The sequence below is a fragment of the Pithys albifrons genome, chromosome 28 (assembly GCF_047495875.1).
Source record: "Pithys albifrons albifrons isolate INPA30051 chromosome 28, PitAlb_v1, whole genome shotgun sequence".
NCBI classification, from domain to species: Eukaryota; Metazoa; Chordata; class Aves; order Passeriformes; family Thamnophilidae; genus Pithys; species Pithys albifrons.
Genome location: NC_092485.1, coordinates 1,033,657 through 1,046,435, shown reverse-complemented (window position 1 = coordinate 1,046,435; position 12,779 = coordinate 1,033,657). Strand labels below are relative to the sequence as shown.

The 12,779-nt window shown below is 56.1% G+C and overlaps 2 long non-coding RNA genes across 2 annotated transcripts; one reads left to right on the top strand and one right to left on the bottom strand.

The window, feature by feature from the left end:
• Positions 1–2,145: 2,145 nt before the first annotated feature.
• LOC139683558 (uncharacterized) lies at positions 2,146–4,019 on the bottom strand. The gene is made up of 5 exons (XR_011699796.1): positions 3,935–4,019; positions 3,017–3,052; positions 2,854–2,892; positions 2,379–2,454; positions 2,146–2,285 (listed from the first exon to the last, which is right to left on the bottom strand). It is a non-coding gene; the product is annotated as an uncharacterized lncRNA (long non-coding RNA).
• Positions 4,020–8,259: 4,240 nt separating this feature from the next.
• On the top strand, positions 8,260–10,137 carry LOC139683556 (uncharacterized). The gene is made up of 5 exons (XR_011699795.1): positions 8,260–8,347; positions 9,231–9,266; positions 9,391–9,429; positions 9,829–9,904; positions 9,998–10,137. It is a non-coding gene; the product is annotated as an uncharacterized lncRNA (long non-coding RNA).
• The last annotated feature ends 2,642 nt before the right edge of the window (positions 10,138–12,779 follow it).

The window sequence follows — 12,779 nt, the reverse complement described above, 5'->3', positions numbered from 1 at the left end:
GGGTGACAGAGCTGGGGAGGGTGGCAGAGCTGGGGAGGATGACAGTACTGGGGAGGGTGGCAGAGCTGGGGAGAGTGGCACAGCTGGGGAGGATGACAGTACTGGGGAGGGTGGCAGAGCTTGGGAGGGTGGCAGAGCTGGGGAGGATGACAGTACTAGGGAGGGTGGCAGAGCTGGGGAGGGTGGCAGAGCTGGGGAGGATGACAGTACTGGGGAGGGTGGCAGAGCTGGGGAGGGTGGCAGAGCTGGGGAGAGTGGCAGAGCTGGGGAGGGTGGCAGAGCTGGGGAGAGTGGCAGAGCTGGGGAGGGTGGCAGAGCTGGGGAGAGTGGCAGAGCTGGGGAGGGTGGCAGAGCTGGGGAGGGTGACAGCTGGGGAGGGTGGCAGAGCTGGGGAGGGTGACAGAGCTGGGGAGGGTGACAGCTGGGGAGGGTGGCAGAGCTGGGGAGAGTGGCAGTGCTGGGGAGGGTGGCAGAGCTTGGGAGGGTGGCACAGCTGGGGAGGATGACAGTACTAGGGAGGGTGGCAGAGCTGGGGAGGGTGGCAGAGCTGGGGAGGATGACAGTACTGGGGAGGGTGGCAGAGCTGGGGAGAGTGGCAGAGTTGGGGAGGGTGGCAGAGCTGGGGAGAGTGGCAGAGCTGGGGAGGGTGGCAGAGCTGGGGAGAGTGGCAGAGCTGGGGAGGGTGGCAGAGCTGGGGAGGGTGGCAATGCTGGGGAGGGTGGCAGAGCTGGGGAGAGTGGCAGTGCTGGGGAGGGTGGCAGAGTTGGGGAGGGTGGCAATGCTGGGGAGGGTGACAGAGCTGGGGAGGGTGACAGCTGGGGAGGGTGGCACAGCTTGGAAGGGTGGCACAGCTGGGGAGGATGACAGTGCTGGGGGGAGTGGCAGAGCTGGGGATGGTGACAGAGCTGGGGAGGGTGACAGAGCTGGGGAGGGTGGCAGCGCTGGGGAGGGTGACAGCTGGGGAAGGTGGCAATGCTGGGACATGAAATGCCCAAAGGGTGGCCAAGTGATGGTTCAGCAAGAGACATTCCCACCCTGCCTGATGTGTGGCAACAGGAGAGAGGAGTGCTCGGGACAGACAGCTGTGTCCGCCTTGGAAAAAAGTGTCCCCTTTTCCCAGGTTCCAAAGGTCCGTTCTCCAAACTTTTCCGGCAGGGAGAGGTTGGTGCCGGTGCCCGGTGCTGCAGAGCGACACTGCCGCCTCTCTGCCCGTCCCTGCGGGGCTGGCAGCGCCCAGGGAGGGGGTACCCGGGCACTCTCCGATGCCCGCAGCGCTGCCTGTCTCAGCAGCTCCCGGCCCCTCTCCAGCCCAGCTCCCTGCGCGCTCCTCCATGCCCGGCACGTCCCGCCCCGTGCCCTCTGCGCGGTGCCAGCACACCTGAGTCAGCGCCCGGCCCTGGCACCGACCCTCCCCTGCCCCCTCTGCCACCCGACTCTGGAGATTCCCACTCGGAGTGGGCACGGCCAAAGAGCCACCAGATGTGCAGGGGCTGGAGAGGGGAAGGGTCAGGGACTCGAGAACACACAAGGGCACGGGAACAAACACAAACAGGGCACGAAGAGTAGCTTTGCTGAAGGGGTTTATTGGCTCCCAGGGAAGCAGCTGAATGCTGATTAGTTCCTTGGCATTTTGAAGGTATTATCAATCTGTTTGCAAAAGTTGTGACTTCTCCCAGTCAGGCTCTACTTGCAAAAACTTTATCCCTTACCTAAAAGTTAGAAAATTCTCAGCAACTGAGGCAAAAATGCAAAGTTCAAATTACATTAGAATTACACATGACTTTCCCCTAAAATAATTCTACATTATTTCTTTATAAACACTTTGCTATTTAACTCTTCATTTATTAAAATCTTAAAATCAAAACCTTAAAGGAAAAACTCATCCTTCCTAATAAATCCAGGCCTAACTGGGAATGTAGAGGATTTAGCAGACAATGTTCAGCAGCTGCTTTCACATGTTCCTGTTTCCAAGAAACTGATTCTTGTGTTCTTTGTTCTTCAATGGTTTGTGTCACAGCCTCGTGTCTGCTCCTGGAGAGGATGTGGCCAAAGAGCCACCAGATGTGCAGGGACTGGAGGGGAGAAGGGACAGGGACACGAGAACACACATGGACACGGGAACAAACACAAAGAGGACACGAAGAGTAGCTTTGCTGAAGGGGTTTATTGATCACTAGGGGGGAATGGGCCAGGACTCTCAGGGAATCAGGGGTTCCTCCAGGGATGATCATCTCCTCATGCCCCTGGAGGGGGACAGCTCATGGGAGGCACCACCACTTCCTGTCCTGAAAGACAGAGCCCAAAATGTGACCCTTGATGTCCCCTGGCACATCAAAGGGGCCCTGCCCCAGCCCACTTGCCGTGCAGGCACCACTCACCTCAGCCATGCAGGGAGGCGGCCACAGCCGCTCGTTTCTCACGCACGAGACCCACCACCTTGTCAAGCACAGGGGGCTGGGGAGAAAGGCAGCCTTAGAGACACACTGGGGCACACTGGGATGCACTGGGAGCCGGGGGAAAGCAATAGAATGCTTGGGGAAGGTGTCTCCTGGCAGAAATGGGGGACAGGAGCTCGTGTGGTCCTACTCAGGAGCTCTGGGGTGTCCTGGCAAAGAAGCACAGCTGGGGCAGGGGCTGATCCTGGGGCATCCGGGGCAGTTCTGGGGGATCATGGCTGGGGATGAAGGGGGAGTCCTGTGGAAGGAGGTCCCTGGGGAAACTCTGGGGGACAGGGGTGTTGTCTGGGGTGGCAGCTGGGGTGGACTGGGCTGTACTGGGGCAGACAGGGATGTCCTGGAGTGTCGTGGCCATGCAAGGGGAGGGTCTGAGTCTGGCAGAACTCCTGGTACCAACCTGAGCTGTCTTCAGTACCCTGAGGTTTCCTAAATCAACCTGGAGAGAGACCAGGAGTCGTCACTGGAAACTGGGATGTCCCCGGTCCCAGCCAAGGATGGGGACACCAAAGTGCCCCTCAGTTCCCAGACTGGATACCCTCCAATCCCACTGCTCCACTTACCTCACGGAGATCATCTTCAGTTCCTTCCAGAAGTGCCTGGGGAAGGAGAGCAAAGAGTTGGCCAGGATTGTCCCTTGGGGGGTTGTGGGAGGGCCACGGGTGGTCACAGCCCCCCAGCCCAGAGCTGAGCCTGGTCTGAGCAGGAAAATCCCCTCTGCTCCCCCCAGTCCCACTTCACCAGTTTCAGTGGGGATTCCTCCTCCTGTAGGGACCAGGGTGGGGATGGAGACAAGGAGAGCAAGGGGAATTCTGGGCCTCCAAGGGTGATGGGCAGGAGGGAGCAGGAGGACCCAAAGACAGTGAACTGGGCGGAACTGGGGCCCACAAGCAACTGGGATGAGGCTGTTGAAGGGACACTGTGGGGAATGCAGGTGAAGGGAAAACAATTCAAGTGTAGAGACACGGGGACTGCAAGGGAGAGGCTTGGTGGGAACAGAAGGATGATGGATGAGGAAAAAAGTGGGGCCTGGAAGATGGTTGGGAGTGGGGAACAAGTCAAGGAATGGTCTGAGGAGACATCAATGTATTGGCCTGGGTGAAAGGCAAAGGACTGGGGAGAAAGATGGAAAGAAAGTCTTGGGGAATGGTCAGTGGGAGGTGGCCCTGCCAGCAGTTTATAGTGAACCCTCCTCTTCAGGGTCCTCCATGGTCACGTTCCCTGAGGATCTGGGGCTCTGGGGACAGGATGAGTCGCTGTGAAAGTGGATTGAACAGAGGGAATTGTGGGAAGGAGAAGCTGCCTTGGCCAGCACTGGAAGTCCTGGGGAGCCTGGAAGAGCCTCTGGATTGGGAAAAGCAGAGGCAAGGAGAGGACTTTGGGGATCAGTGCCATGATTTCATCCTGCAGCAGAGCTGCTGTCCTGCAGACAGGAGCCATCCCCCAGCCCTGAGCCCATCCCCGTGGCATCGGGACCTCACCTTGGCATCTGCCCTTGGGCACAGCAGGATGGTGAAGAGCAGGGCCACGCTGAGCACAGCGACCTTCATCCTCCTCTTGCAGTGGGGAGTGCTGGGTGAGGCTGCAGAGGGTGAGGAGCACATTTATCCCTCCTGAGACTCCTCCTTGCCCCCTTCCCAAGGGCCCCCAGGGCAAAGCCCAGCTGGGCACACCCCCCAGCCCTGGCCACAAGCCCAGCCCTGGCACAGACTCAATCCTGCCTCTGGGGCAGATCCAAACACCTTCCCCAGCATCTGTCCAGCTTCCTGCACAGGGCAGCTGCTCCTGGAAGGGCCCAGGCACCAGGAAGTGCCCAGGGCAGTGGGGAGGGAGCCAAAGGCAGCTGGATACCATGGGAGGTCAATGCCCACTTCAACACAAACCATCCTCCAACAGTGCCCAGAGCCTGAGCCCCCCCATCTCCTGGTGCCCCTCCTATCCCAAGAGCTTTCCCTTCAGGACACCCCAGAGCTGATCACAGCCCCAGCCCCCACGTGTCAGAGTACAATTGGCCCTCTTACCACTCCAGCCTGTGGGGAAAACAGAGGGCTACAATAAACCCACCTTTGGGGGCACCAGGACTCCAGAATCAGGGAAACGGGGGAGGTGGAGAGACAGTGGGGGCCATGGGCCTTGGAAGTGCCAAGTGATGGGGATCTCCAGGCTCTGGAGGCACTGGGGAGCACTGGGGAATGTTGGACACCTGAAGACAAGGCTTAGGTTTGGGGAATTGCTCAGTTGCATCAGTTCCCACATCCAGCCCACCTCAACTCCTACAACTGCAGCCCCCAAACAGGTCCAGCCTCCAGCCCCAGAGAAGAGTCCAGAGGGGAAGATCCCTTGGCCTGGCCCTCCACCTCTCACACCTGGGGCCATCCATCTCACCTGAGTCTCACTCTGCACAGCTGCCCCACACAGAGGGGTCCCAGGGAACCATCTCCAGGAAGGCTCTCGGTTCAGCTCTCTCCTTGCCTGGGACTTGGCCACGTATTCCCAAAGGCCCTTGGCCCCACACAGTGTCCCTCCAGGACCCTGGGCCCGTGCCAGGGCTGGTCCTGGACAGGATGTGGCCATCCAGAGGGACACAGTGAAGGGGACTCTTGTTCCCAGGCAGCCACCCAGAGCTAATTGGGGAAACAGAGCTCGCCTTTCAAGAGGAGGGGTGTTTGTCCCCCCAGCATCTCTGATAAGCCCTGTTTACCCTCTGCCTGAGGCATGAGGAAGCCACTCAGCAATCCTGGGGCTTCCCAGGAGTGTCTGATCCTGGGCGGTCCAGGAATGGTGAGGTTAAGGCAGCCAGGACACCTGGGCTCCCCTAAGGCCTGGCAGAGGAGGGCAGAGCTGGGGGGATCAGGAGGAGAAGATCTTGGGGTACTCCACACACTTGGGGTCCCTTGCTGCACTCTCTTGAGCAGATCTTGGGGTACTCCACACACTTGGGGTCCCTTGCTGCTCTCAGGTCAGGCTGGAACCCAGAGGTGGGGGCAGTGACCAAAGCCTTGCTGAACTCCAGGCAGACAATATCCACAGCTCTCCTCCCATCCAGCAACTCAGTTCTCCCACTGGAGAAGGCAATCAAGTGGCTCAAGGAAGATCTGCCATTGGTGAACCCATGCTGATCACTCCTGATGCCCTTCCTGTCATCCATGTGCTCAAAGAGCCTCCAGGGAGAGCCCTTCCATCTCCTGGCCAGGGATGGAGATGGGACTGATTGGTCTGCAGCACCTTGAGTCCTTCTTGCTGTTCTGGAAGAGTGGGATGACATCTTCTTTCTTCCAGCCCTCAGGCCACTCTCCTGACTGGCACAACCTTGAAAATATGATCATGAGTGGCCTCCCTGTGGTGTCCAGCTGCTCCCTCAGCTCTCCCAAAAGCATCCAACAGGGCCCATGGAGTTGTGGATGCTGATTTTGCCCAGGTGATCTCAACACGGCAGAGGAGGGCAGAGCTGAGGGGATCAGGAGGAGCTCCTTCCCTGGGAAAGAGGGATTTGAGCTAGGAAAGCCATGGGAAGGACAGAGTTCTGGAGAGCACCCAGAGTGCAAGAGAAGGCTCCAGTGGAGATACTTCTAGAAGGTCCATCAGCCCAGGGAGTGGCTGTAAGGCCTGACAAGGTGGTGTCCTCCTGAAGGGCTCCAGGGAAGCCCTCTTGAACACATGGCTGAAGTGCCTGGATGCCAAAGCCTGAGGTACAGGAAGAGGCACAGAGGTTTAGAGATCTTGTTCAGTTGTGGGACTTTGATTTCCCATAGAGATGGTGAGATGGCTCCAGGGTTGGAGTGATGTCATGAACAGCTTCACAGTTTTCAGAAAAGCAGGCCAGGAAGGGGAGCAATGGAGTCTTCCCTTCTGTAATATAAAACCAGCCCATAAGAATCTCTGACCCAAGAGACCAGTGAGAAGGAATGGTGGAAGAAAGGCTTTCCCATGGTCAAGGAGGACTCATGTTGAGATCACCTGGGCAAAATCAGCATCCACAACTCCATGGGCCCTGTTGGATGCTTTTGGGAGAGCTGAGGGAGCAGCTGGACACCACAGGGAGGCCACTCATGATCATATTTTCAAGGTTGTGCCAGTCAGGAGAGTGGCCTGAGGGCTGGAAGAAAGAAGATGTCATCCCACTCTTCCAGAACAGCAAGAAGGACTCAAGGTGCTGCAGACCAATCAGCCCCATCTCCATCCCTGGCCAGGAGATGGAAGGGCTCTCCCTGGAGGCTCTTTGAGCACATGGATGACAGGAAGGGCATCAGGAGTGATCAGCATGGGTTCACCAATGGCAGATCTTCCTTGAGCCACTTGATTGCCTTCTCCAATGGGAGAACTGAGTTGCTGGATGGGAGGAGAGCTGTGGATATTGTCTGCCTGGAGTTCAGCAAGGCTTTGGTCACTGCCCCCACCTCTGGGTTCCAGCCTGACCTGAGAGGAGTAAGGGAGCCCCAAGTGTGTGGAGTACCCCAAGATCTGCTCAAGAGAGTGCAGCAAGGGACCCCAAGTGTGTGGAGTACCCCAAGATCTTCTCCTCCTTATCCCCCCAGCTCTGCCCTCCTCTGCCAGGCCTTAGGGGAGCCCAGGTGTCCTGGCTGCCTTAACCTCACCATTCCTGGACTGCCCAGGATCAGACACTCCTGGGAAGCCCCAGGATTGCTGAGTGGCTTCCTCATGCCTCAGGCAGAGGGTAAACAGGGCTTATCAGAGATGCTGGGGGGACAAACACCCCTCCTCTTGAAAGGCGAGCTCTGTTTCCCCAATTAGCTCTGGGTGGCTGCCTGGGAACAAGAGTCCCCTTCACTGTGTCCCTCTGGATGGCCACATCCTGCCCAGGACCAGCCCTGGCACGGGCCCAGGGTCCTGGAGGGACACTGTGTGGGGCCAAGGGCCTTTGGGAATACGTGGCCAAGTCCCAGGCAAGGAGAGAGCTGGACCGAGAGCCTTCCTGGAGATGGTTCCCTGGGACCCCTCTGTGTGGGGCAGCTGTGCAGAGTGAGACTCAGGTGAGATGGATGGCCCCAGGTGTGAGAGGTGAAGGGCCAGGCCAAGGGATCTTCCCCTCTGGACTCTTCTCTGGGGCTGGAGGCTGGACCTGTTTGGGGGCTGCAGTTGTAGGAGTTGAGGTGGGCTGGATGTGGGAACTGATGCAACTGAGCAATTCCCCAAACCTAAGCCTTGTCTTCAGGTGTCCAACATTCCCCAGTGCTCCCCAGTGCCTCCAGAGCCTGGAGATCCCCATCACTTGGCACTTCCAAGGCCCATGGCCCCCACTGTCTCTCCACCTCCCCATTTTCCGTGATTCTGGAGTCCTGGTGCCCCCAAAGGTGGGTTTATTGTAGCCCTCTGTTTTCCCCACAGGCTGGAGTGGTAACAGGGCCAATTGTACTCTGACACGTGGGGGCTGGGGCTGTGATCAGCTCTGGGGTGTCCTGAAGGGAAAGCTCTTGGGATAGGAGGGGCACCAGGAGATGGGGGGCTCAGACTTTGGGCACTGTTGGAGGATGGTTTGTGTTGAAGTGGGCATTGACCTCCCATGGTATCCAGCTGCCTTTGGCTCCCTCCCCACTGCCCTGGGCACTTCCTGGTGCCTGGGCCCTTCCAGGAGCAGCTGCCCTGTGCAGGAAGCTGGACAGATGCTGGGGAAGGTGTTTGGATCTGCCCCAGAGGCAGGATTGAGTCTGTGCCAGGGCTGGGCTTGTGGCCAGGGCTGGGGGGTGTGCCCAGCTGGGCTTTGCCCTGGGGGCCCTTGGGGAGGGGGCAAGGAGGAGTCTCAGGAGGGATAAATGTGCTCCTCACCCTCTGCAGCCTCACCCAGCACTCCCCACTGCAAGAGGAGGATGAAGGTCGCTGTGCTCAGCGTGGCCCTGCTCTTCACCATCCTGCTGTGCCCAAGGGCAGATGCCAAGGTGAGGTCCCGATGCCACGGGGATGGGCTCAGGGCTGGGGGATGGCTCCTGTCTGCTGGACAGCAGCTCTGCTGCAGGATGAAATCATGGCACTGATCCCCAAAGTCCTCTCCTTGCCTCTGCTTTTCCCAATCCAGAGGCTCTTCCAGGCTCCCCAGGACTTCCAGTGCTGGCCAAGGCAGCTTCTCCTTCCCACAATTCCCTCTGTTCAATCCACTTTCACAGCGACTCATCCTGTCCCCAGAGCCCCAGATCCTCAGGGAACGTGACCATGGAGGACCCTGAAGAGGAGGGTTCACTATAAACTGCTGGCAGGGCCACCTCCCACTGACCATTCCCCAAGACTTTCTTTCCAGCTTTCTCCCCAGTCCTTTGCCTTTCACCCAGGCCAATGCATTGATGTCTCCCAGACCATTCCTTGACTTGTTCCCCACTCCCAACCATCTCCCAGGCCCCTCACTTTTTTCCTCATCCATCATCCTTCTGTTCCCACCAAGCCTCTCCCTTGCAGTCCCCGTGTCTCTACACTTGAATTGTTTTCCCTTCACCTGCATTCCCCACAGTGTCCCTTCAACAGCCTCATCCCAGTTGCTTGTGGGCCCCAGTTCTGCCCAGTTCACTGTCTTTGGGTCCTCCTGCTCCCTCCTGCCCATCATCCTTGGAGGCCCAGAATTCCCCTTGCTCTCCTTGTCTCCATCCCCACCCTGGTCCCTACAGGAGGAGGAATCCCCACTGAAACTGGTGAAGTGGGACTGGGGGGAGCAGAGGGGATTCTCCTGCTCAGACCAGGCTCAGCTCTGGGCTGGGGGGCTGTGACCACCCATGGCCCTCCCACAACCCCCCAAGGGACAATCCTGGCCAACTCTTTGCTCTCCTTCCCCAGGCACTTCTGGAAGGAACTGAAGATGATCTCCGTGAGGTAAGTGGAGTGGTGGGATTGGAGGGTATCCAGTCTGGGAACTGAGGGGCACTTTGGCGTCCCCATCCTTGGCTGGGACCGGGGACATCCCAGTTTCCAGTGACGACTCCTGGTCTCTCTCCAGGTTGATTTAGGAAACCTCAGGGTACTGAAGACAGCTCAGGTTGGTACCAGGAGTTCTGCCAGACTCAGACCCTCCCCTTGCATGGCCACGACACTCCAGGACATCCCTGTCTGCCCCAGTCCAGCCCAGTCCACCCCAACTGCCACCCAAGACAACACCCCTGTCCCCCAGAGTTTCCCCAGGGACCCCCTTCCACAGGACTCCCCCTTCATCCCCAGCCATGATCCCCCAGAACTGCCCCGGATGCCCCAGGATCAGCCCCTGCCCCAGCTGTGCTTCTTTGCCAGGATGCCCCAGAGCTCCTGAGTAGGACCACACGAGCTCCTGTCCCCCATTTCTGCCAGGAGACACCTTCCCCAAGCATTCTATTGCTTTCCCCCGGCTCCCAGTGCATCCCAGTGTGCCCCAGTGTGTCTCTAAGGCTGCCTTTCTCCCCAGCCCCCTGTGCTTGACAAGGTGGTGGGTCTCGTGCGTGAGAAACGAGCGGCTGTGGCCGCCTCCCTGCATGGCTGAGGTGAGTGGTGCCTGCACGGCAAGTGGGCTGGGGCAGGGCCCCTTTGATGTGCCAGGGGACATCAAGGGTCACATTTTGGGCTCTGTCTTTCAGGACAGGAAGTGGTGGTGCCTCCCATGAGCTGTCCCCCTCCAGGGGCATGAGGAGATGATCATCCCTGGAGGAACCCCTGATTCCCTGAGAGTCCTGGCCCATTCCCTCCTAGTGATCAATAAACCCCTTCAGCAAAGCTACTCTCTGTGTCCTTGTTTGTGTTTGTTCCCCTGTCCATGTGTGTTCTCGTGTCCCTGTCCCTTCTCCCCTCCAGTCCCTGCACATCTGGTGGCTCTTTGGCCACATCCTCTCCAGGAGCAGACACGAGGCTGTGACACAAACCATTGAAGAACAAAGAACACAAGAATCAGTTTCTTGGAAACAGGAACATGTGAAAGCAGCTGCTGAACATTGTCTGCTAAATCCTCTACATTTCCAGTTAGGCCTGGATTTATTAGGAAGGATGAGTTTTTCCTTTAAGGTTTTAATTCTAAGATTTTAATAAATGAAGAGTTAAATAGCAAAGTGTTTATAAAGAAATAATGTAGAATTATTTTAGGGCAAAGTCGTGTGTAATTCTAATGTAATTTGAACTTTGCATTTTTGCCTCAGTTGCTGAGAATTTTCTAACTTTTAGGTAAGGGATAAAGTTTTTGCAAGTAGAGCCTGACTGGGAGAAGTCACAACTTGTGCAAACAGATTGATAATACCTTCAAAATTCCAAGGAACTAATCAGCATTCCAGGCTGTGCAACGAGTCATCTGAAGTGAAAAGATACAAGCAATACAAGAGAATAATTTATGGACTGAAAACAAAAACTCGTTTTAGGGGACTGTAATTGTAATGAACAGACACCTGGTGGCAGCAAAGACCGTGAAATAATTTCAGCAGCGCTACAGAATGAGCTGTGGAATGGGGATTATTCATCAGGAATGTGTAGGAACTTTTGGACATATAAGGGCTTTGCTTTCATGATTTTGTAGGAGCACTTATGGACAAAGTTATCCCCACTGCACCCCAGTAATAAATAAATCAGGTTTATACTCAACACTGATAAAACTTTGTGTTGAGTTAAATCTTTGTTTCCCAGTGTTGGTGCAAATCAGGGGAGGGCCTGATCAGCCACCGCAACTGCCACGCTGGGGAATAACCCTCCAGGTCCTTGGATTGCAGCAAGAGCTTCTGCAACAGCTCTGACTTCATCACCCACCAGCTCTTGCACACAGAGGAGAAGCTGTACAAATGTCCCAAGTAGGGGAAGAAGTTTTGGAGCTGTTCCCACCTCATCAAGCACCAGCAGCAGGAAAAGCTTCGACTGCAGCTCCTGCCTTGTCAGACACCAGTGCACCCACACTGGAGAGTCCTTGCAGTGAAATCCCAGGATCTGTCAGTGGGGCATGTGAAATGTGCCCAGAGTTTGATGACCTGAGCCCAAAGGAAAAGAATTGCAGTGGTCTTTGCTCTGTTTTCTTCAGTCATCCCTTGTGAAAGGGTGTGGCAGAATAAGGAGGAATTAATAAACTCGAGTAGTCAAGTCCCTGTGTCTCAGGGCTCCCAAAACTCTTGGCAATAGTTACAGTCTCATGAAATGCAGCTGCTTGTGATGAAAGGCACCAGATACTTAGCACTGGGAAGGGATGGAGACTGCTGTCAACAGAATATTTGAAAATAATCAAAATATTTTAGCAATGAGAGCTCCAGAAACTTAAATTCTAAAAAAAAATTGAGTCTTTTTCCTGTTCTGGGTCTGACTCTGTCTTGTGGCAAAGAGGGAGCATGAATTTGAGGATACCTGTCCTATGGCTCCTTGTAGGTGTTGGGTGCTTTCTTATTTCTCTTCAGCTTTGGCACCCAAAGCAATTCCAAGCTCATGGAGACTGGGCTTGGAATCTGGACAGAGCTTCAGTCAGAGCTCAACACCTGATCGGCCACCACAACTGCCACGCTGGGGAATAACCCTCCAAGTGCCTGGAATGCAGCAAGAGCTTCTGCAACAGCTCTGACTTCATCACCCACCAGCAGGACTTGTATAATGGGGAAATCTAAGGTCAGCTTCCCATTCTTCAACCACTTTGTCCTTAAATGTGGCACTGAGCTCTGGGCAAACAGATGGTTTGACCTTCCTCCTGTCTCACTTGTCAGAGCGGGTTGGGCTGTGAGTGGCTGAGTGTCTGTTTGGGAGTGGAGCAGGGTGGCTGTGCCATCTGGAATGTGGCTCTGGACATGCTGGATTGCACTGATTGTCAGCTTTGGGGATGGATCTGGTGTCCCTACAAGCAACTCCCTGGCAGCACCTGCAGGGTTTGAAGCCAATGAGCTGAAAAGCAGCTCTTGGAAGGGAAAAGGCTTGGTGAGGCAATGGGTGCTGTTGGATGTAATCACACAATGCAGAATTAAAGCTACATTTGAGGACCAGTCCTGCAATGTCTGTCACAAATTACTGGAGGAGACCAAATGGAGTTTGCTGTCCTTATGTCCCTGGAACTTAAAAGCCAAGTAGGGGTTTGTATCACACCATCCTGCCCAGGTCAAGTAATTGATGGGACCAGAAACCACCTATATGAGAGTATTCCATGCCTGGGTAAGATGAAAGGGACCCCAGGGAGCCTTTGGCCTACATCACTGACACTTTGCCAAGCAGGGTTAGACCTGGGGAGACTCTTGTAGCCAGAGCATGTGGGTGAATCTGCTGGTCTCTAAGAGGGCTTGAGAGTTTTCAAGTGCCAGCCCCTTTTGTGCCTCACTTTTGCTGTTGTGTAGAGGCAGCACTGCATGTTTAAGGTACAGAGGAATTGCAGCCTTGGATTTATGGAGGGCTCTGGCTGGGCTGGGGCACAGAGGA